This window comes from Dama dama, chromosome 19, assembly GCF_033118175.1.
Source record: "Dama dama isolate Ldn47 chromosome 19, ASM3311817v1, whole genome shotgun sequence".
Lineage (NCBI taxonomy): Eukaryota > Metazoa > Chordata > Mammalia > Artiodactyla > Cervidae > Dama > Dama dama.
In genome coordinates this window covers 22572140-22595201 of record NC_083699.1, presented here as the reverse complement: position 1 = coordinate 22595201, position 23062 = coordinate 22572140, and the positions used below count along the sequence as shown (strand labels likewise).

Below are 23062 nucleotides of genomic sequence, written 5' to 3'. Positions count from 1 at the left end.
AAACAAGACCAGTTGGCCCATTTTCGTCTGCGCATCTTGAAAAGAGCCCTGGGCTGAGAGTCTGCAGACTAGAACTGGAGCCTCTGCTCTGACATCAGCTAGTTGGATTTTACTAGGAAAGCATTTCCATATTTATGTGTCTCAATTTTTTTATTAATGATGATTTTTCAAGGGCCTTCCTGTATCTGGCATTCCATGAAGACTGGGTTGCTTTATTTCCCCCTTTCTACTAGTCAGGCCAGTATTACCAGATATAAATATTTTAATGGCTAAAATAACAAAATCAAAGGAGACTGTGTGTGTAGTATGACATATGACCTCTGGATTAAGAGAGTCTTCAGTTTGAATCCAAGTTAGGTCCTATGCTTCCCTGGTAGCTCAGACAGTAAAGAGTCTGCCTGCAATGCAGGAGACCTGGTTTCAATCCTTGGGTCAGGAAGATCCCCTGGAGAAGGGAATGGCAACCCACTCCAGTATTCTTGCTGGGACAATTTTGTGGACAGAGGAGCCTGGTGGTTTACAAGTCCATGTGGTCACAAAGAGTCGGACACAACTGAGCGACTGGCACTATTTCACTTTCCTGTCCTATACTGCCTGAGAGAGTAGCGCCATGTGGTGGGAAACCGCCAGGCATTCTCTGAGCCTCAGTTTATATAAAATGAGGGGTGATTAGAACTGTTTCTGAGGTTCTTTCCAGATGTATGTTTCTAGGATTTGTCAAGTATCTGAGCTCCGGCATGGTCCTATTGCTGCTGCTAAGTCGCTTCAGTCGTGTCCGACTCTGTGCGACCCCATGGACGGCAGCCCACTAGGCTCCGCCGTCTCTGGGATTCTCTAGGCAAGAACACTGGAGTGGGTTACCATGTCCTTCTCCAACGCAGGAAAGTGAAAAGTGAAAGTGAAGTCACTAGTCATGTCTGACTCTTCGCGACTCCATGGGCTACAGCCTACCAGGCTCCTCCGTCCATGGGATTTTCCAGGCAAGAGTACTGGAGTGGGTGCCATTGCCTTCTCTGCCGGAATGGTCCTAGTAGCATTTTTTTTTTTAAAGTATCTGTATCTCTAAAAAGTGGTCCCATCTTGGTTGGAATTTTGATTCTCCTGATTGTCCACTTCTAATTCACACTGTATTATTCATTGTCATGGCCAGATGAACATGAAACCTGAGCAGAGACACAAGACACAGTTTGCATACTAGAAGATGAGAAGCTCATTCTGACCTGTGTCAAATATGTGGAAACTCAGTCCTGAGAAGTTTAGCTGATTTGGGGGCAGGCCAGGATGAGAAGGCAGAGCCAGCTTCTAATATGACTTAGAATTTAAGCCCTTTTTTTTTACCTTGTTGGGTGAAAACCCAAGAAACTCATGATAAAGAAGTTGAACCTAGGAAGAATGATTGGACAGGTTTTCAGGTATTCATTCCTGCATAGGAGACCCAAGAGGCGGGGATGTAGGAGGATTTGGAGTCCGAGTAACTCTCAGTTGAGATAAAAGCTGGTAAGAAAGTGGACCATGGTAGGGACCTGGGTCCATCTCCTGAGAAACTGGGTGACTTGTGGGCTGGCACTTGATAGAGTATAATCCAGATTCATTCCTTTTGCTGGCTGAGGCTCAGACCCATATTCTCATCTGCAAAATGGGAGAAATAACAGATGGGGGTTGGAAGAGGTAAAGAACCTTGTATGGTACCTGGCCATTAGTAGCTATCAGCAAACTGTAGTTATAGTAATAGTTTTTGCTATTGTTATTTTAAAACTGGACTGATACTCAGAAGGGGCACATGAGAAAGGCCTGAAGCTCCCAGCAGAAGGGTGCCCTGCAGAACCTTGTGGTAGAGGTTGGATGGTGTTTAGTCTCTGCCACCAGGTACATGACCAGAGTCCTCTTTCCACAATCTTGGTGTCTTTCCCCTTTAAAACCCTTCCCCAGGCCTCCTGTGAAACACAGGCCAGGGACTACCAAGTCTCCCTGAGGCCTTCCTTCCCATGTTAGAGAACACAACACCTTACTGATTTTTCTATTAACTAGATTCCTTCTAGATCTAACTAGATTCCTTCCTCCTAAAACCCATCTACGAAAGCAGTGCAAGAGTCCCTGACTCATGGGACCCATCTGAAGCTCCATTCTCAATGTTCACCTGCAAATTGCTGGGATTTTGGCACAAAATTGTTGGGGTGAGGGGGCTGAGATTCCTTAAGGAAGGCCTGTGAAGTGAAGTCGCTCAGTCGTGTCCGACTCTTTGCGACCCCATGTACTGTAGCCTACAAGGCTTCTCCGTCCATGGGATTTTCCAGGCAAGAATACTGGAGTGGGTTGCCATTTCCTTCTCCAGGAGATCTTCCCAACTCAGGGATTGAAACCAGGTCTCCCACATTGTAGGCAGACGCTTTACCATCTGAGCCACCAGGGAAGTCAAGGAAGGCCTAGGTGATCCCAAATAGGAGGAAGACAAGCCATGGCTGGTCCACAAATCTGACGTTGGGCCAGTGTTTTCATGGCTATCAGCTCCCTCAGAAAGTGGGGTGAGGAGCAAGCAGCCTTAGGTCCTGTCAAGGCTGGCAGCTATGTTGGGAGAGCAGACCCCTGGTGGATAGATGGCCAGAGCTGGGGAGAGATAATGGTGAGAAGAGGACAGTATGGAGGAGAAGGGGCAGATGGAGCCCTAGAAGACCTGAGTGATGAAGTTACTCAGTTCACCCTAGATCAACCTGACCCTTTGTCCTTGCCACCCCTCAGACTGCATATTGACCTTCTGATGCCAGTCTCCACATGCTCCTATGTGGGCAAGCCTCATGGTCAGATTCAGTCCAACAAATATTTACCAAATGCCTACCCTGCTCCTGGTGTTGTGCTGGGTGTTCAGAAGCGAAGGGTGGTCCTATCTGTCAAGAGTCCTCGGCCTCACTGTGTAACCGCTGGGTCTCCTTAGCCCTGTGGAGTTCCACTTCTTCCTCTGTTTAATGGGGACAATGGTATGTACCTTCTGGGGTCATTGTAAGGACTGTGTGACATGAAACTTAAAAAGAGAGACACATAAAAGATTCCAATACTTGTTTCCTTTACTCCACCCATTCTCCTGTTCCAACCTGTTTCAAAGTTCTCTTTAATATTCCTTTCTAGCAGAGTCCACCTGCCTAAACAGAGAAGACTTTAAGTGAAATTTCTCTTGAGGGGTGGGTTGTGTGTGTATGTGTGTGTGTCCATGGTTGGTTTGGACATGTGAGGTGCTAAGGTTGTTCAATGAAGTGAAATTCAGGTGTAGTGAAGAGAGTTCTTTACACTAAGCCTAATTATTTAAAACCTTTTAGTCTTCAGAGGAAAAAATGAAGTATTTGGCAATTAATCTCATAATTCAAATAGAACACTTGCTTTGTTTGACTTACTTGGGCAATACTCTTTTTAATGTAAGTAGTTCTTACTAAAGTATTTTTTCGGGGCAACTGAGTCATTGTTATCTCCACTTGGCTTGTGCTGTGCTGTGCTTAGTCGCTTGGTCATGTCTGATGCTTTGTGGCCCCATGGACTGTAGCCCAGCAGGCTCGTCTGTCCATGGGGATTCTTCAAGCAAGAACACTGGAGTGCTGGCTTACCCAAGATCTACCGGGTGGCTTCCAGTGGCTCAGACAGCAAAGAATCTTCCTGCAATGCAGGAGATTCAGCTTTGATCCCTGGGTCGGGAAGATCCCCTAGAGAAGGGAATGGCTACCCACTCCACTATTCTTGCATGGAGAATTCCAGGGACAGAGGAACATGGTGGGCTACAGTCCATGTGGTTGCAGAGTCAGACACAACTGAGACAACTTCTGTGGAAACTTGAATTATGGAATTTAAATCTATAAATAGAGTTTTGGAATATATTTCTCAAATATATACATTTTTAGTTTTCTATCCCAATATGAATATGCTTATTGGGATAATTTGATATCCCAGTAAACATACATGCATTGTTTTCCTTTAATAGAATTTTACGTTTTTTCCTATATTCTGATTCTTAACTATATTAATTTTAGGCAAGCATAGACTAGGAAATTAAGCTCAAGAATTTTGTTCTCTTAATGTTTAACTCTCAAATATTGGTGAGTCCTTGCTGTTCTATGTATGTAACCCTCTGTTTCATGCCCACAGGTGGATTTCTTGACATTTGGGTCATATTAGTAATTTAAATAAGCGTTTTCTTTCTTAAAAATATTAAGTATCTCATGGCCAGCATCACTTCCTTTTACTTCACAACTTTTCTTCAATTTTTCTAGTGCTACTAGTTACTTTCTTTTATTAGAAAAACTGCATTTCTTTTTCTTTGAAATAATTAAAGAGTTCATTCTAGATAAGACACTTTAATGCATTATGGTAACCAATTTTAAGTGAAGAACTATTTGGGGGCTCCTGGCCAGTCTGTTTTTTTTGTGGGCCATTCCGAAGAGGGAGGGAGATCGAATGTCCAGAAGAGTGTCTGCACTTGACATTTCTGAGAATGACTATGATAACTTTGAGTGATTCTGGTTAATCTTATGACAGGAGGACAGATTTGAGAACTGATTAAGCCTCCCTTTCTATCATTCTGCCCTAAAAACACCTGGGACTCTTAACAGAGGAATCTATGAATCACTGCCTGTTGTCCACTCATCCTGCCCAATACCCTCCACACTGGAACTAATCAACTGCCCTGAATGAAGCATGACTTGCAAGCTGAATTCTGAAAGCTCCTGAAATATTCAGGAAGGAGCGGGCACAGTCTTTCAGGGGGATTTAGTCCACAATCCAAATGAGCCTCCAGATGTAAATGAGACGGTCAAGAGGTCAGACAATACACATTTTGGATGAATTCCCCTTGACCATTTTTGGGTGACTCATTCTCAAAAGATATTTTCAAGGGAGTGGTAGATCAAAACATGGGCTATGTCAATACCTCAGTCTTCTCTTTTTCAGATTGTTGGTTTGAACAGATCACCTGCTGCTTTGATGTTTATAGACAGAGCGGCTGGTTGCTGTTGTGCAAGTTGGTAGTGTTGTCCTGAGCAGGTGGAGTTAGCACTGTGAACTTGCTCACCCTCCAGACCTGCTCGCCTGACTGCCAGAGCCGTCTGGCAGGTCAGGGCTGGTGTGTAATGATAACACCTGTGCTGGTTACTTTCAAATTCTGGTTTATCTGCTGGGGTGACTCCTCTGCTGGAACAAAAGAATAATCATTGTCTCTAAGAACAGGCAGGGACTTAGAACTTGGCCCCTTTCAAAGCAATCATCTCTTCTTTCTTAACTGCAGGCCTGTAGGATAAACTCAGTTCCCAGGGTGGAGAAGGAAGACTTTCTGGGACAGGAAAGCATTTGGTCCTTTCAAGTGAAAGGAGAGAAATTTCTGGAGAACTTTGGGGTTTCTGGAAATGTCGAGAGTCTCCAAGCCCCTTTGAGTTGGACTAGTTCGTGTCTTCCGGGATGCGGAGAGATTAAAGCACCAGATTAGTGATGCTACACGGCTAAATAGCAACACATGTGGCCGAAACACTTACAGCATCATTGTTTTTGAAAATGAACTCCCAGCACAGTTCAGTACAATTTTTTTCTGGTGTGTCATCTCCCACTCTACTTCCCCAGCCGTATACAAAGGAAGAAGCAGCATTTCTTTTTATAAAGTTTTAATTTATTTTTATTTTTAATTTTTGTTGAAATATAGTTAATTTGCAATATTGTATTCGTTTCAGCTGTACAGTAAAGTGATTCCATTTTATAAATATATATATGTTCTTTTTTTACATTTTTTTCCATTATAGGTTATTACAAGACTCTGAGTATAGTTCCCTATGCTATACAGTAGGTTCTTGTTGGTTATCTATTTTATATGTAGTAATGTGTGTATTTCAACCCCAAACTCTTAATTTATCCCCCGCTTCCCCTCCTCTTTGGTAACCATAAGTTTGTTTTCTGTGTCTGTGAGTCTATTTCTGCTTTTTATAAAAGTTCATTTGTATCCTTTTCTTAGATCCACATATAAGTGATACCATATGATATTTGTCTTTTTCTCTCTAGAGAAATAGAATGAGAGTAGAATGATAATCTCTGGGTTCATGCGTGTTGCTACAAGGCATTATTTCATTTTTTATGGCCAAGTAATATTCCATTATATACATGTACCAACATCTGCTTTATCCACTTCTGTGTCAAGGGACATTTAGGTTGCTTTCATGCCAAGCTTAACACCACAGAGCAGGCAGAAGCAGCGCTACAGAGCCTGCCAATGGCTTTCCTTAGCTGGGTTATCCTCTGAATATAGGTCAGTTCCAAGCCCTGCCTACTTTCTTCAGAAATAAGAGTTTGGACCCTTGTGAGGCAGTCCTCATTCTTTCAGAGAGAGTCAAATTTAGGGGCCTGTTGTTTCTTTAAAGTGTTTTATGTTAAATAATAAGCAAAAAAAAAGAGAAAGTGAGAGAAAGACAGTAATGGATACCTCTGTATCTGCTGATATGCATCCAGTTGTCTCTAACAATGCTTTGCTAATCTTGCATCAAGTGCAAGATTTTCTTAAATCACTGTGGGTTAGAATGAGGTCTTTTGGAATACTAACCCCCAATCCCATTCATTTCTCTTTCTTTCCAGAGTTGTCATTGTCCTGAATTTGGTGTTTAGCTATCCCATACATGCTTATTGCCAACCACCCTATATGTGGCTATAATATACCATTGTTTTGCATGTTTTAAAAGTTTATTTAAATGGAACCAACTATTTATGTTATCCTGAACTCCTTTCCTCACCCAATATTATGCTTTTGTGATTTATCTATGATGTTCCATATAGGTCAAATCCATTCATTTTTATTGCTTTGTAATATCCTGGTGTAGGGAAATAGCATAATTTATTTATCTATTTACTCATTGATGGAAATATAAGTTCTTTTTAATTTTTCACTATTATGAACAATGCCAGAGTGAACATTATTGCAATTTTTATATGCCGGCATGTAGTTTAAATAGATACCACATTTTCAGTTTTATTAGATGTTTTCAAGTTGCTTTTTAAAGTAATTTTGCCAATTTTTTACTTTTACCAGTTGTGTATGAAAGTTCTAACATTCATACATCCTCGCAAAAAAATGTATAAAACTTATATTTTGTTATTCTTATGACTTAGAATTATGTTTTGTTATTTTAATTTTATGTGATTACTAGAGAAGATTGAATATTTTTTCATTTTATGCTATGCTATTTGGGTTTCTTTTTCTGAATTATTTGCACATATTATTTTCCTTTTCAAAAATTAAAGTCATTTGTATTTTTTTTATTTATTTGTGTGGATTCTTTATAAATTATTTGATGTCTTTTATAAAAACCCGCTTTTTATAAAAAAAAAATATATATGTATATATATATACCCACACTAGGGAATATAGAAAATGAAGAAGTCACCAATAATTTCACTGCCCTAACCAAAATATTGATTCATTTTGTCCTATTTACTGCTAGTCTGTTTTTTTTCTTATGATATTTTTATGTAGTTATAATTACAAGGTATATGTAACTCACATTCTGAATTTTGCAGTTAATTATCATAAGCGTTTTTTGGATGCAGCTGTATGGCTTTTATAGCCAGCGTTCTAAGTAGATGCATGATATATTAATATTATTGAGTAGATCTGTCATTTCCTTTTTGTTGGACATTCAGGTTGCTTTTTATTTTTTCATTTTATAAATAACATTATGATGAATACTTATACCTAAAAAGCTTTTGATATTTTAAATTATTTTCTTAGAACAGAGCCACAGGAGTCAGGTTACTGGGTCAAAGAGGATATACATTTTTAAAAAGTAAAATGCATTGCAAAAATATTGTTTAATCAGTGATGACAATCTAAAGAAAACAGGGTTTAAGAAGACTCAAGGGAGCCCGGCAGAGGTCTAAGTGTCTGACTCACCTTCCTTGGCAGTGAGAAAACTCACAAGACTATGGTTTCTCCAGCCACTTTCCTGACCCAAAGCACTACTCATTACAGACATTTTCTATCCTGCTTTTGCAACAGTTTGACTCTGGGAAAAAAAAAAAAAAGAGAGAGAATTTTCCAGGGCTAAAGCTTAATGCTTACAAGGTTAAAACTTACAAATGATTTTTACTGATTTTTAAACATTGATAAAGGAAAGCAGTCTGTTTATTTTAGGACCTGAGATTGGATATGCAAGAAGAGGGAGTATCTAAAGGCAGAAATGCTGCTCCGACTAGCTGACAATCTTACAGAACATGGGCATCTCTTCACTGCTTGAAAGGGCTTTTATGTTCATATGATTTACTCTTTGGCATTGGGCAGAATAGAAGGATCAGATTATCCTGTATGAAAAAGCATTTATTTGGAAATATGTAATACATGTGATCCTTAATTTATGATCAGGTTCTATTCCAAAAGTTCCTTTACAAGTCAGTTAATTAGAACTCAGACAACATTTTCCCTTAGAAGCAATATTGTGAGTGGTGGTATGGTTTCCAGACTGGTGCATAAAAGCCCATTTAATCTGTCATAGAGTTCTAGTATAGCCCCAGTTTCAAATCTAGCTTGGTTAGAATCTATTTGTGTGATCTTGGGGTACTCATGTTACTTAAATTTCTAGTCTGTAGTTGAGGAAAGGGTTTTGTGAGGATTACCTGAGATAATATATATATAAATGTTTTATGAACTGTGAAATGCTGTATGGAAGTGGCAGATATATTGTTTTTGCCCACTAGATAAATAATTATTAAAAGACAGGACGATAGTATTAACACTTGGCCTTCAAACTGGGGAATGTAAACCCCAAGACCTGTGCAGGTGATCAATTGGGGTGTAGCAGGCATATATTAGAATTGCTATGTATATATTTTTTCTCCTACTTTTATTTTTGTAAGTACACATTGCAATAGAATATTTATATTGATATTTTTATCTATATATACATGATGAATATTGTAACCATGATCGTAAGGGGCTTTATTGTAATCGTGATCAGTCGCTCAATCATGTCCAACTCTTTGACACCATGGACTGTAGCCTGCCAGTCTTCTCTGTCCATGGGATTATCCTGGCAAGAATACTGGAGTGGGTTGCTCTTTCCTACTCTAGGGGGTCTTCCTGAACCACGGATGGAACTCCATGTGACTCCTGCATTGGCAGGTGGCTTCTTTACCACCAAGCAATCTGGGAAGCCAATTATGTATATGCTCATGATTGAAAACAATTTATTATTTGTCTAAAGCAGTTTGAAACCCACTAGTCTATTCAGTCTGTGGAGGGTTGAGTTCCATTCTTTTTTTTTTTTTTTTTAATTTCCATTTGTATTTCCTGTTAACCAAAACTCTTGGAATTCTTTAAATCTTTTTTGTGATATGGAAAAAACCCCAAACCACAAGATAAGATGCCTTTCAAAAAAGAGAGAAAGAAAGAAGGAAGGAAAGAAAAGGTTCACCCTATTCTTGCCTCTACTCTGGGGTCGGGTCAACTGGTGGCTCTGTTTGGGGGCAGCAGATTGGTTCTGGTTCCTTCTGCTATGGCTTCCAAGCTTGGGCTCTGGCAAAGCGCCTTGAACCTTTGGCATCTGACAATGTCTTCACTGGGGCTTCCCAGGTGGCACAGTTGCTAATGCAGGAGACTCAGGTTTGATCCCTGGGTCAGGAAGACCCCTGGAGAAGGAAATGGCAACCTACTCCAGTATTCTTGCCTGGAATCTGATGGACAGAGGACACTGATGTGTTGCAGTTCATGGGGTTGCAAAAGAGCCAGACACGACTTAGCGACTAAACAACAACAAGTCTATTCATATCTTTATGCTATGGAACTAGGATATATGGAAGATGATGCCAGTTAAATAAATGAAGTGATAATCTTCATTTATAACATTATTTCTATGTAAAATGTACCTTATGTAGTTCCAGCTTAGACAAAATAGTGTCTTCTTGTTTCTTAGTTCCTATGGGTAGAATATTGGTATTCCTAGCTTTGGAAGCTCTAGGCAATGTGTGTGTGTGTGTGTGTGTGTGTGTGTGTGTGTGTGTGTCTGTTTGTGGAGAGAGAGAGATGATTTGAAAAGAGCAGTTTGTAGGATATCAGTGCCTATCTATGTTGGCATGACAAGTGACTGGATCTGTCATTTGCTATTGTTTTTTTTCCTGAAAGTTATGGTTGGGAAGGATACTGGATGCTTTCCCCCCTAGGTTTAAGCATTGACAAGTTAAATCCTTCTTATGGATGATTCCTAGAGTCCTAAGGATGAGAGTAGGAGGAGAAAGGGATTGTAGCAGCTGTTTCTTGGTAGTTAATAACTTTAGACTACTGAATTAGGAAAAGCATTTTATATAATAACATATATTATTATGTTATTTTTATATTATGTTATATTATTATTATTATAATAACATATATAATAACAGAATTAAAAATTCTGTTAATCAAAGCAGTATGTTGAAAACTGTCAAAGGGCCTCACTGTTATTTCATATAAGTCAACTTTCTGGGCTGGGACCCAGAATGGCTAAGTGGGTGTTGAGATACTTACTGGATAGATTTAATGCTACAAAATTAATGCAACAAAGGAGATTTCTGCCAATTATTTCCAGAATAAAAAGCCAATGAAATCCTTTTAGCTTTTTTCACACGCATCCATTTTAGCAGTGGGCATTTAGAGTTTTATGTGAAAAGATAAACCGTACCTTGAGATTCAAGAGAGAATGGATGTCTGTCTAGTGGTGAGAGTTCCATGATATGGAAAACCCATCAGAGAAACAGGAGAATGGAAGTGAATTATAACATGGTCCACATAATTGAGCAAGGCTAAATAAGTTTTGAAAGCAGTGGCCCATTCAGTTATTTCTTTTATTTTTCATATTTTTCTCAACTCTGCAAAATAATAAGAAAGAAAAGAAAAATCTGCTGAATGCCTAGTCATAGTTTATTGGAGCAAGAAAATAAGCCATTCTGAACCATTCTCTGATTTGCTGTGAGTGGCAAAACCGTTCACCGTGGTGAATCATAGCAGGGAGAACCATTTGGAGTGATTATTTTCTGATGTTAAATTGCAAATGGCACATGTGGAATCAACAAAGGTATGAATTATTTTTAAAAAATCTTTAAAAATTTCTGTTATTGAAAATGTGTATTTGTATGACCAGCTTATGACTTCATTTCACAATAGCCAAGCTAAGCCTGAAGTATGTCTCTTTGTTTTTACATTTGACTAATTGGAAGCTTTCCTGGTTAATATTTTTATGTCAAAAATAGTATATTGTCCTAGAAGCTGCATGATGGGAATAATGGTTGGAAAAATATATATATAAACATTTGGCTCAGCCGAATGGATGAAGGAAAACATTTCCTGCCTTTTACTTCAGTAGGAACCTGTTGGCTCTTAAACAAATAAAATGAGGGATTAGCCCTACCTGGGTGAAATGTTAATAACATGCAAATGGTTTATCATCAATATAATAATAGGCACTATTCACTGCTAATCCTGCCAGAATCCCTGATGGTAAGGACAATATACCTGACGTTTAACATGAAATATCATCTGCCTTCAGTAATCTGGTGCCTTGTTTTGGTTGAAAAGTTTCAGATTGCCTGGCCCTTTAAGGCAAATCTCTGGTATTCAAATTGATGAAGTAAAAAGGTATTTTATGCTCCAGTGTCTGCTTTGTAAGAGCACTTAATTTTAAGAGGGCAGAGTGGAATGCTTCTATTTAAACTTTGGGGGAACTGGAGGGAGGGTGGCCACATTCCATGAAGTTCCACTTCGGCCCCTGTTTTTCCTTCATAAGGGGAGACATCAAACTCCTAGCTGGGATTGGGGTTCAAGGGTTGGCTTCCATTTTTAGTGGCCTTGAAAACTGTTCTTGCCAAGAAAACAGGCTGGTTCTGAAGGGGAAGGAAAAGAAGGTTTTCAGAAGGGAAACCCTTGGCATCCTGACTGCACGCAGAGGGCACTCAATCTGTGCTGTGAGTGACTGCATACCCATTTAAGATAGCACTTCAAGCATTTCAGGCTGGAGAGACATAGTGGTTGAGGTAACTGCACCGGTCTGGGGGACATATTCTTAGCACCGTGCACGCCATTTTCTACAGGTGGACATGTTTTAGCCCTGGTACTAATTATTGCTAATGAATACTATTATATTAATTATTGTAACAGCATTTCCCCCACATTTAGCAGCTTAAAACAACAAACAGCTCTTATTTCTTCTAGCTCCTGTGGGACACAGCAGGGCAGTTCTGACTCAGGGTCTCTCGGGAGGTTGTAGTCGGAAGTTGCCCTGGGCTGCAGTCATCCAGAGGCTGGGGAATGTCTGTTTGCAAGCTCATCATGGACACTGTGGAGGAGCCCTCAGGTCCATGCCACCTGGTCCTCTTCTTGGGGTTGTTCACACCACTGCAGCTGGTTTCCCCCAGAGGGAGTGATGGAGGTGGCACAGTCTGCCCATTATGGCCGTGTCTCTGACTTACACACTGTCACCTTTCCTTATTCTGTTGGTTAGAAGCGACTGTCCTGGAGTTTAGCCCGCATTCATCAAGAGGGGATTATCCAAGTGCATGAATGCCGGGAAGCAAGGATCACTGAGGCTACCTTAGATTCTGGATACAACTTTCCCTCTCATGACACTAATTTGGTGCAGTTATCCCATGACTCAAGAGATTCTGAAGACCTACTTGAACTATTTTCATTATATAAGCTTTAACTCACCTTTGGTTCACCTCCAACAGTCATTTGAGGAGCCCGAATCCAGTAGACCAGTGGAGGGTCTTATTGAAAACATCATCATCACTGCCACCACCCACTGACTGTGAGGCTCGAGTCAGCCTTGAGAGGAAATAAAATCATTCAGCTGAATTACATGAAATTAATGTGTTGGCTTCAGTCCAGTTCCCACTGGATATGTGTCCTTGTCATAGGAAAAAGTACTGGTAGCTTTAATTGACCATCTGAGGAAGGTGACAAGGAGAAAAGACATTTGTGAACATGACATTCTCAATCTGGGACAGGGTCACTCCTCTGAAGGGAGTTTGAAGAATTTTGTCATTTCAGTAACACAAAAAAATTACACCTATAATCCTCATTTTCCCAATTGTAAAAGATACTTTCTTTGAGTAAGTCTAGTTCAAAGATTAAAAAAAGCAAAAACATATATGGTTTAGGCCATTGATGTTAATGACTTAGTCTTTCATTTTATTTCCTTTAAAAAAAAAAGCTCACTGTTTTCAGAGGTCATTCAAACAGTGCTGAAATTGGAAATGCCAACCAGCCAGGGTGAAGATGCTGGCTGTGTAGTTTAGAGAAGATAAGCAATGGATTGTTTCCATACAACGTGATCCAGCATATTGAAGTCTATTCATGGAGCCTGGGAATCAGATATCCTAGAAGAGGGGCCACGTGAAGGGATTTGTGTTTTTGTGCCTCAGTGAGAATCTGGGGACCAGATTCAGCTGGGAAAAGCTGCCCCAGAAACTTGGGTGACACTTTCTTAGGAAATAAAACTGGTCAGAAGCCAAAAAAAATTCGTCGTTTTTAGGTTTCTTCCATGATCAGCAGCAGTCCTCCCTCTAATTTTGCTCCCATAATGTCCCCCAGGGTGTGATACATGGCAACAAGCTGGGCAGAGGCTTGACTCCATTCTCTGGTCAGAATTAGGGACACAGGCAGGAGGGGCAGTGAGCCCATCCAGAACTTCCTCCTGCAACTCTGAGCCTTGTTTTTCCTTTCGACTTTGGAGTCTGTAGTGCAGTTAGTTTACGTTCTCACACCCCCATTTGGATCAAAAGCTTCTTTCTTTTCAAACAAAGTGCAGATGAATTCTATGCAGTAGACACTTATTTAGGGGTCTTGCCAGTGTTTTCATTTGCACTCTCTTTTCCACTGCTCATTTCCTTCTCTGCATTTCTAAAGTCCCTTGCTATGACACTAATATGATCATATTTTTATTTGTGCTTTCTTCCCAGTTCTTCCCCCAAATACAAGATTGTGAAGTCCTTGAAGGAAAAGATTGGATTTTAGTAGTTCATTTCTCTCTAGGCCTTAGCAGAATGCCTGGCCTCTATTTAGGTATGAATAATGATATTGAATGAATGAAGGAAGGAAGGGATGAAGGAGGGAGTAGGCAGGCTGAGGCTTGTATTTCATCACTCAAGCTCTGAGTTATATTTCTGGGCTCTTAAAAGAAAACCTAGACATTGCAGAATTGGTCAGATGCATGTGTTACTGATATAAATGTTATAAAATCATCATATTTCTTCTGGTAAATTTATTTAGAAGTTAAAGTTCTGGCCACCTGCATTAGCAGCTCAGATGGAGAAGTTTAGATTGGCATTTAGATTAGCTGGCTCTGTTATTCAGTGACTTTGCATACTTGTTCAAGGGCACTGGAGTCAACCAATGTTTATTTTTGGATTCCCCATTGCTCTTGGGATCAGTGCAGTGGAGAATGGGCCCTCCCCCCATTGCCTCCTTCACCTTGCTTGTTGTTCCTGGTCCAGGGAGCACTGTAACCCAGCTTTGGCCTGGCAGGCCGCTACTTGGTGCCCTGTTATTTTTAGCATATGAACCACAGCAGCAGTTGGCAATTCTGAGTTGGCCCATGAAGGCTAATTTTTTTGTGAGATCGAACCATGGGAATCTCCAGTTTTTATGTCTCTGTATTACCTCATGATCCATAACATGTTTAAGACCTCAGTCTGTGATGTGCCAATGCATTACCAGGAAACTTGCTTTAAGAGGCATCATCTGATTTAAGGCTCTATATTTTAGGATGAGAGTCAAGAAATTAGGAAGAGAGGAGTAACAAAATATAATGATTGAAGTCAAAATCTGGTCGGAATTCCCAAAGAAAGACACTTTGCTTGAATAACAGAAAGTTACTAGGGAATACTGAAGAGACTTGGAAGTATAATGGAGGTTGTATTGGTTAAGATAGGCTGTGATGTTATGTGCTATAATAAACACATCTCAGCATGTGTTTATTTTTCCCTCATATAGTATTCAGCATGCCTCTATCAATGGTATGGGGGAAATTCTTCCTCACCATTTGGAGGGAGGTACCTACTGGAGGAACTACCTCCAGTAGCTCCGGACTACTGGAGACTTTGTCATCTTTACCTTGTAGCTTCCAATGTCCCCTCAGGGGTCAATATCCTCCCAAAAGATGGGGACACAGCGTGGAGGATTGTGTGTGGAAGTCTTTATGGATCAGGTCAGGAAGTGAAACTTCTTTTCTGCTCAGATTCCATTGACTGTAGCCATGTGACTGGTTTCTATCTATCTGCGATAAAGGCTGGGTGGGACATGTAGCGTTAGGGATAGAATTGTGACTTCCCAAATTCATATGTTGAAGACCTAACCCTCAGTACCTCAGAATGTGACTCTATTTGGAGTCAGGGCCTTTAATGAGGTTGAAATGAGTCTGTTATGGTGGACCCTAATTCAGTCTGTTTGTGTCTTTATAAGAAAATATTAGGACACACAAAGAGACAACAGAGATGTGCATGAACACAGAGGAAAGGCCAAGTAGGGGCACAGCAAGAAGGTGGCTGTCTGCAAGCCGAGAAGAGAGGCCTCAGGGAAATCACGCCTGTAGACACCTCCATCTTGGATGTCAAGCCTCCAGAACTGTGAGAAAATAAATTTCTCTTGTTAGGCCACTCAGTCTGAGTTATTTTGTTGTAGTAGGCCCAGAAAGCTAATACATATTAGTTTAGTCCAGGAGCACAGAAAAAAGTAGACACTGCCTTAGTGGTTAACTAGCAATCTCTGTCACAGTGGGGAGCGTACCATTTACTCATTTGTCCATTAGTTTGTTCATTTACTTATTGATTCAGTCAATATTTATTGACTGTTCTTCTAGGCACATGGATTAAAATGGATAAAATAGATAAAAATTTCTGCTTTGTGATAGCTAAGGTTTTGTTGGATATTAAAGAACCCAATTATTTCCCATTAACAAATGAATAGGTAAAGAATATATAGCATATATATGAGTGTGTGTGTTTAGTCACTCAGTTGTGTCCAATTCTTTGCAACCCATTTGGACTGTAGCCCACCAGGCTCCTCTGCTCATGGGAATTTTCAGGCAAGAATACTGGAGTGAGTTGCCATTTCCTTATCCAGGAGATCTTCCTGACCCAGGGATTGAATCTGTGTCTCCTGCATTGTAGGCAGATTCTTTATCCATTGAGCCATTTAGAAAGCCCCTATGTGGTATATCTGTATACAGTCAAATATTATTCAACTATAACAAATAAGGAAATCTTGCCATTTGGGGCAATATGAATGGACCTTGAGGCTGTGATACTAAATGAGATAAATCAGGCAGAGGAAACAAATACTGTATGATATCACTTATTTGTGGAATCTAAAAAAAATCTGAACTCATAGAAGCAGAGTATAATGATAACAATCAGGGGCAGGGAGGTATGGGAATTGGAGAGATACTGGCCAAAGGGTACAAACTTGCACTTAGAAGATATATAAGTTCTGGAGATCTAATGCACAGCATAGTGATTATAGTCAAACAATGCTGCACTACGTACTTCAAAGTTGCTAAGAGACTGGATTTTAAATAAAAAAAAAATAAATTAAATAAAGCAACCAATTACCATCACATCACCATGCTTTTATTTCCTTCATAGGACAAAGTTCTGAAATGATCTTGTTTATGGTTCTGTGGGCTTGCTTATTATCTCCACCCTGCCCTTTAAAAATGAGCTGGAACCGTTTTTTGGCTTTATTTCTTATTGTGTCCTTAGTACCTCAAAAACACCTGGCACTTGGGAGGCTTTCAGTGTTTTATTTGTTGAGGATTGAATGAGATATCATGGAATTAGATTTCAGGAAGAGAAAAAATGCAATGAATGATTTCTCAATTATAAGGGAGAGTGAACAGAATTTCCATTTTTTTTTTTTTTTTTGCGTTAAAAACGTGCCTGGTAGCCAACCTTGTCCCTTAGCCCCTGAAGTCTTTTCAGGAGTTTAATTTTAAAGTTCCTAGTTGTTTTCTGTAGAATATTATGAGCTTAGATTCCTGATGTGCACAATATACTAAATGATTGAATATCTACATCTCAATATATCTTGATTTGCCACTGACTTAGTTTTAGTCTCAGGGATTGGAGACTTGGAGACGGTGCTGCCCCAGACCCTCACTTTAGAGGTCAGGAGAAGTAGGCCAAGGGGCCCCCCACTTGCAGAGCTAGTCAGTGGCACAGTTTAGACCAAATCTCCAGATTAGGCTCCGCAGTGGACGCATCTAGTGCTCTTTCTACAACACTAATCCTTTTCCTTTTCATTAAAGGTGGGATTGAATGGTATACAGGTGCCTGGTCTGGACTAGGCTGCCTGGGCTTGAATCCTGGCTCCACCATCAGCTGACTGTGTGACCCTGGATAATGTCTCTGTGTCTCGCTTTCCTGTGTAAGATGGAGATAAAAGTAACATTCACCTTATAAAGTTGTTCTTTTAACTCTTTTAGGAGTTAATATGTGTACAGTACTTAGACTAATGATCGGTACATAGTAAACATTCAGTGAATGTTCATCATTATTATTAGTATGATTGTTATTTTAATGTAATATGACCAATGTTTAAAGAGCTTTCAGGTTTCTTTTGTAACTATATGAAGAATTCCGGTATGTTTTCTAATATTTATTGACAAAGAAATAATACAAGGGATATTAACAGTTTTCATCACACCTGAAGAACTAAACATAAATCCCAACTATAGTTTCTTCATCAAGAGATTTTCCAAACATTTTTTTATTGAGATATAATTGACATCTCATAAAATTCACCCTTTTAAAGTATACAATTTAGTGATTTTTAGTATAGTCACAAGATCGTACAACCATCACCACTATCTGATTTCAGAACATTTCATCTCCCAAAAGAAACCTATAACTATTAGCACTCACTTCCTGTTCTCTATTCTGCTAGCTCCTAGTAACCGCTAATCTACTTTCCATCTATGGATCCTCCTATTCTGGACATTTCAGATAAAATGGAATGATACTGTATGTGGCCTTTTGAGTCTAGCTTCTTTTACATAGCATGGTTCTTTCAAGGTTCATTCATATTGTGGCATGTATCAAAACTTCATTCATTTTATGGCTGAGTAATTTTTCATTGCATGGATACACTGCATTTTGTTTATCCATTGATCAGTTGAGGGACATTTAGGTTGTTTCCATTTTTGGGGGGCTATTATAAATAACAATGTTATAAATATTTGTGAATTAGTTTTGTGTGGGCATCTGGTTTCAATTCTCTTGGTTATGTATGTACCTAGGAGTGGAATTGTTGGGTCATATAGAACTCTAGGTTTAACATTTTGAAAAACTGCCAAACTCTTTTCAAAGGGGCTGAACCATTACCAGATATTTAAGATACAATATTTGATGATCAATTTGATTTTTGTAAATTAAAAGTGAAAGAGGAATCAGTTGCACTCAATATTAATAGTAAAGACCTAGCATTATTTAAACCTTTTGAGAGCTTGTGTCTCAGCTACTGTGATGAACACTGCATAAACCAAAACAGATGAGTCATAATTTCTGACTTAAAGGAGTTGATAGAAATTTGTGGCATTTCAAAGTTGACCCACCCCTACCTTTTAAAAAAGTATAGATTGTTATTTTTCTTCTCATTTGTCCACTACCATCAAGATTGTAGGGAAGAGTCTTATAGGGCAATTATATGTATCAAGACCAGAGAGCAGGAGGGAACATGATGAAATAGACATTGGGTAGGAAGCCAAGATATACAATACGAAGAAAATCCCCAGTCAGTAGATGATTTGAGTGTAACCAATTGTCAACTATTTCCATCATGGACAGTGGCCTTCTACCCCATCATGCACATAATTTAAAAAAGAAAAAAAAGCTATCTCTCATTTATAGAGACTACATTTGTTTTTCATGTCAAGAATCTGGTAGAAACTTTCATTTTCACAGAATTACCTCCTTGTTTTGGTTTGGGGTCTATGTAGTCATAAAATTTTGTGAGCTGTGGCGAATTGTATGTATGATTGTATCCACAGATCTCTGGTTTAAGAAGCAAGCTCCCAAGTATTTTGTTCAGTTATTGCCTACTGAAATGTATATTTCTTAAGGACAAGCAGATGACACTTTCCCAGGTAGAATGCAGAAATTTACCAGGACCCATCCTGAGCTTCTTGTCTTGGGCCAGCCTCGTGCTGTCCCTTCAGTAGGAGATCTAATAGTCAGACTGCCAGCAGCTTTCAACCACTGTGTCACGTCACTGAAGTGGGTGACAACTGTGTTTCATCTTCATGTAAAAAATTGTTTACTCTCTGTGTAAATAGCTGTGAAAGCAGGCAAATGTATTTGTGGAAAGTAAAGTGAGATTTTAATGGTCCCATGTCACAGATTTTCTTCTCAGGAGCCTGTCAAGGTGGAGGTGAGTTAAGTACAGGATATAAACAGGGCATTCTGGCCTGGGCACGAACCAGGAGCAACAAATCTGTGAATTTCCTGATTTTGTTTGATATTTCCCTTCTCTGCCCAGCACATCAGCTATACTAATTTTTTTTTCAACTATACTAATTTTATGCTCTTTCTTCAATACATGTTGTCCTTCCTCACCCTATTTCTCTCCATCCTGAATGCCCTTCCTTCTTTGCCCCTCCTTCCTAATTCTCCCATTTTTCAGCCTGTACTGATTTCTCTACACAGACTTCAGAATAGTGGGTGATAAATTGTAATTGCTTATTAATGGATTGCTGTGTCTGCCCACTAGATTGCAAGCTCTCTAAAGGCAACAGTGTTTTCTTATGCTGGTTTTGAATCCGCTTTAGGACTCTGTCTCACCCGGAACTTCCTCAGGCAGTAACCACCAGTTGGATGAATAAACGTATAAGGGCCAGCATAGAAGCTATTGATTCTCATGAAAATGCTTAGTTTCAGAAAACCATGCTGGAAAACATCTAGGCTTTTCTGATCTTAAAAATGACATGTGATCTTTTCTGTGCTCTCCCTTCCCCCACCCAGGTGGGCCTCCAGCTGATGAAGAATAGGGAGCACACAGAAAATCCAGGGCTGGCCGTGCATGAGGGAGTGTGGTTATGCTCCAGAGTGATTTAATGGAGCCCACACCTGCTGCTTCATGACTAGGGTTTCAAAGCTTTCAGAACCTGTGTATGCAAAGCTTGTCTTTTGATACCAGGATAAGTTTCAGTGGATTTAAATGGTGTTGTAATCAGATTTAAGCACAGGAAGCTTCCCCCCCACCCCCCCGTATTTACAATGAAGTTATCTCTCTTAAAGGCTGTTTGGTCACCTAAATCTAAACAACCATGTCCAGTTTTTTTTGGTTGCTCTGGAGTCTTCTAGAATACCTCTCCAAGTGGGTGGGGGAAGTTATAAGGAGGCACATGTCAGATTTACTTATTTATCTCTCAATTATGGATGCCCTGTACTGTTTAAGCTTTCTAAGCCTCAGTTAACCGCATTTGTAAAATGGAGATAATAACATCCACCTCTTAACGGCTACTGTGAGGATCAAATGCTGTAATGCATGTAAAACACCTGTAACAGAGCATGTAATAAAATAGTGTCTAATGAATAATGCTTTCTGTCTTTTCTCCTTTCCTTTGGTCTGAATGCTGAAGGTTGACTCTGCTCATGCTGGGGACAGCAAAGCAGGGAGCAGGACATAGACCTGGCCTCCTCTTGTATCTCCATGTTTGCATTCAGAGGGGACGCTTCTCTGCTGTCTTTTCATATAACCACAGGATGGCTCTCAAGTTATCAGACTATCTACCTGAGTCAAGGATAAAGCAGGAAAAAAGTAGAGGTGGTTTATTCCTTTCTGTAAAGGGGAGAATGAAACTTTTAATACTACCTTAATTTTTAATGCTTGTATTCCAAGGAACTAAACAATGTTTTGCCTTTTCTCTCTCCATTAATTGCATTCCAATGAATTAAACAGAGGTATATATATATATATATATATATATATATATATATATATATATATATATATATATATATATATATATATATATATTTACTACCCAGGTGGCAGAGTGGTAAAGAATCTGCCTGCCAATGCAGGAGATGCAAGAGATGTGGGTTTGATTCCTGGGTTGGGAAGATTCCTTGGAGTAGGGAACCCAGGGAACTCAAATGGCAACCCATTCCAGTATTCTTGTCTGGAAAATTCCACGGACTCAGGAATCTGGTGGGCTACAGTCCATGGAGTTGTAGAGAGTCTACATGACTCATGGACATGACTCACCATGCACACATGCATATATATATATGCCATGTATGAAGCATATATATGAGATATATAAAGCATATATACAATGTATATGGTATATAATGTCTTTATTTATTTATATATCTTCTGCTTCTGCTTGATTTTGCAGATGGGTTTAGGAAATGGGAGGAAATAGTCCACTGCTCAACAAAGTGACGGTCTACTTGCAGGCGAATTCTTACTCAATTAATTAGAGAAAAAAGTAGAATTCTAGAAGAAAAATGATTCCAAATTATATTTTCAATTCCCAAAGTCAATTTCACAATATTTAAAAGTTTTTTTCTTTTTATAGTTTTTGTGTCTCGCTTTGGTGTGTAGTCATGTTGTTAATAGGTGATCTGGGGCTTGAATCTCTGGAGGAGGGCATGGCAACCCACTCCAATATTCTTGCCTGGAGAATCCCCATGGACAGAGGAGCTTGGTGGCCTTCAGTCCGTGGTGTTGCAAAGAGTCAGACACATCTGAGTGACTAAGCACAGCACAGGGCTTGAATGGGGCTTCCAAGATGGCGCTTGTGGTAAAGAACCTGCCTGCCAGTGCAGGAGACATAAGAGATGCGGGTTCAGTCCCTTGGCTGGGAAGATTCCCTGGAGAATGGCATGGCAATCCACTCCAGTATTCTTTCCTGGAGAATCCTATGGACAGAGAGCCTGGTGGTCTACAGACCATAAGCGACTTAGCATGCATGCACGCAGGGCTTGAGTTAGGTCTGATTGTTTACTTTTCTCTACATTAGATGATGCATCTTCTGGAGGAAATTTAAAAAAAAAAGGTGTTAAAAATAAGTGATATGTCTTCTCTAAGAGGACAAACAAGATAATGAAATTGGGTTGGAAAGGCTCTAAGACCTTGGTATTGACTTCTCAGTCAAAGAAAATAGTCAAGAGTAAATAAGTCCAAACAGAAAAGGATGCTGAACCTGTGGGATCTTCGGTGTTACATGTCAAACCACAGAGAAGACTGTAGCAGCCATCCAGAGAGACAGCCATGGGCCGGACCATGAGAAGATGGGTCCTGCCGTCTAGCCCAGAGCTGTAGAATTTACTTCTGGATTGTCAGCTTAGTAAGGCCCTTGCTTGTCCTTACAAGGACAGAGCCCTACTCAAAGGCAGAGACAGGCAGTCAGGCAGACAGGATGAAAAGCCCACACCAAACAGACTGGTACTGCCACAGTATCCTCAGAAGAAGCCCTGGCACTTCCCAGCAAGAGGAATGAGATAGGAGACTCGGAGACTGCCTTCTGGAGCTCCCACTGCACACTGGAGATCAGTAGCCAACCTGAGTCCTCAGCAGCAGATAATCTTCCCCATTCCCTGTCTCACTGCCCAGGGGGAGAAAGGAGCTAGCTTTTACTGAGGGGACACTATGCTGGCTGCTCTCCATCGTCTCCTCTAGCTCCACAGCAACCCCGAGGCAAAGCCTGAGTCTGAGTGTATTAGTTTCCTAAAATGGTCCTAACAAATAATCGCACCCTCAGTAGCTTATAACAACAGTAACTTCCTCTCTCATCTTCTAGTTTGCGAGGCTGAAATCCAGGTGTCTGTAGGGTTGGTCCCCTCTGGACGCTCTGAGGGGGGAGTCTGTTCCAAGCCTGTCTCTCAGCTTCTGTTGGCTGCAGGCAAGCCTTGGTACCCCTCCCCTTGGCCTGCAACTGTATGACCTTTGTCTCTGCCTCTGTCACCCCCGCTGGGCCCGCCTCTCTAGGTCTCAAATCTTTCTCTTATAAGGACATCAGTCCTAATATGGAATCACTCAAAATGCAGAAGAGTGTTTTGTGAGATATAACTCGATTCTTACATATAACAT

General features: G+C 40.1%; 1 protein-coding gene across 9 annotated transcripts in view; it reads left to right on the top strand.

Annotated features, from left to right (window-relative positions):
• MECOM (MDS1 and EVI1 complex locus) overlaps positions 1–23062 on the top strand; it is a 606212-nt gene that overhangs the window by 94540 nt on the left and 488610 nt on the right. The window lies entirely within an intron of this gene.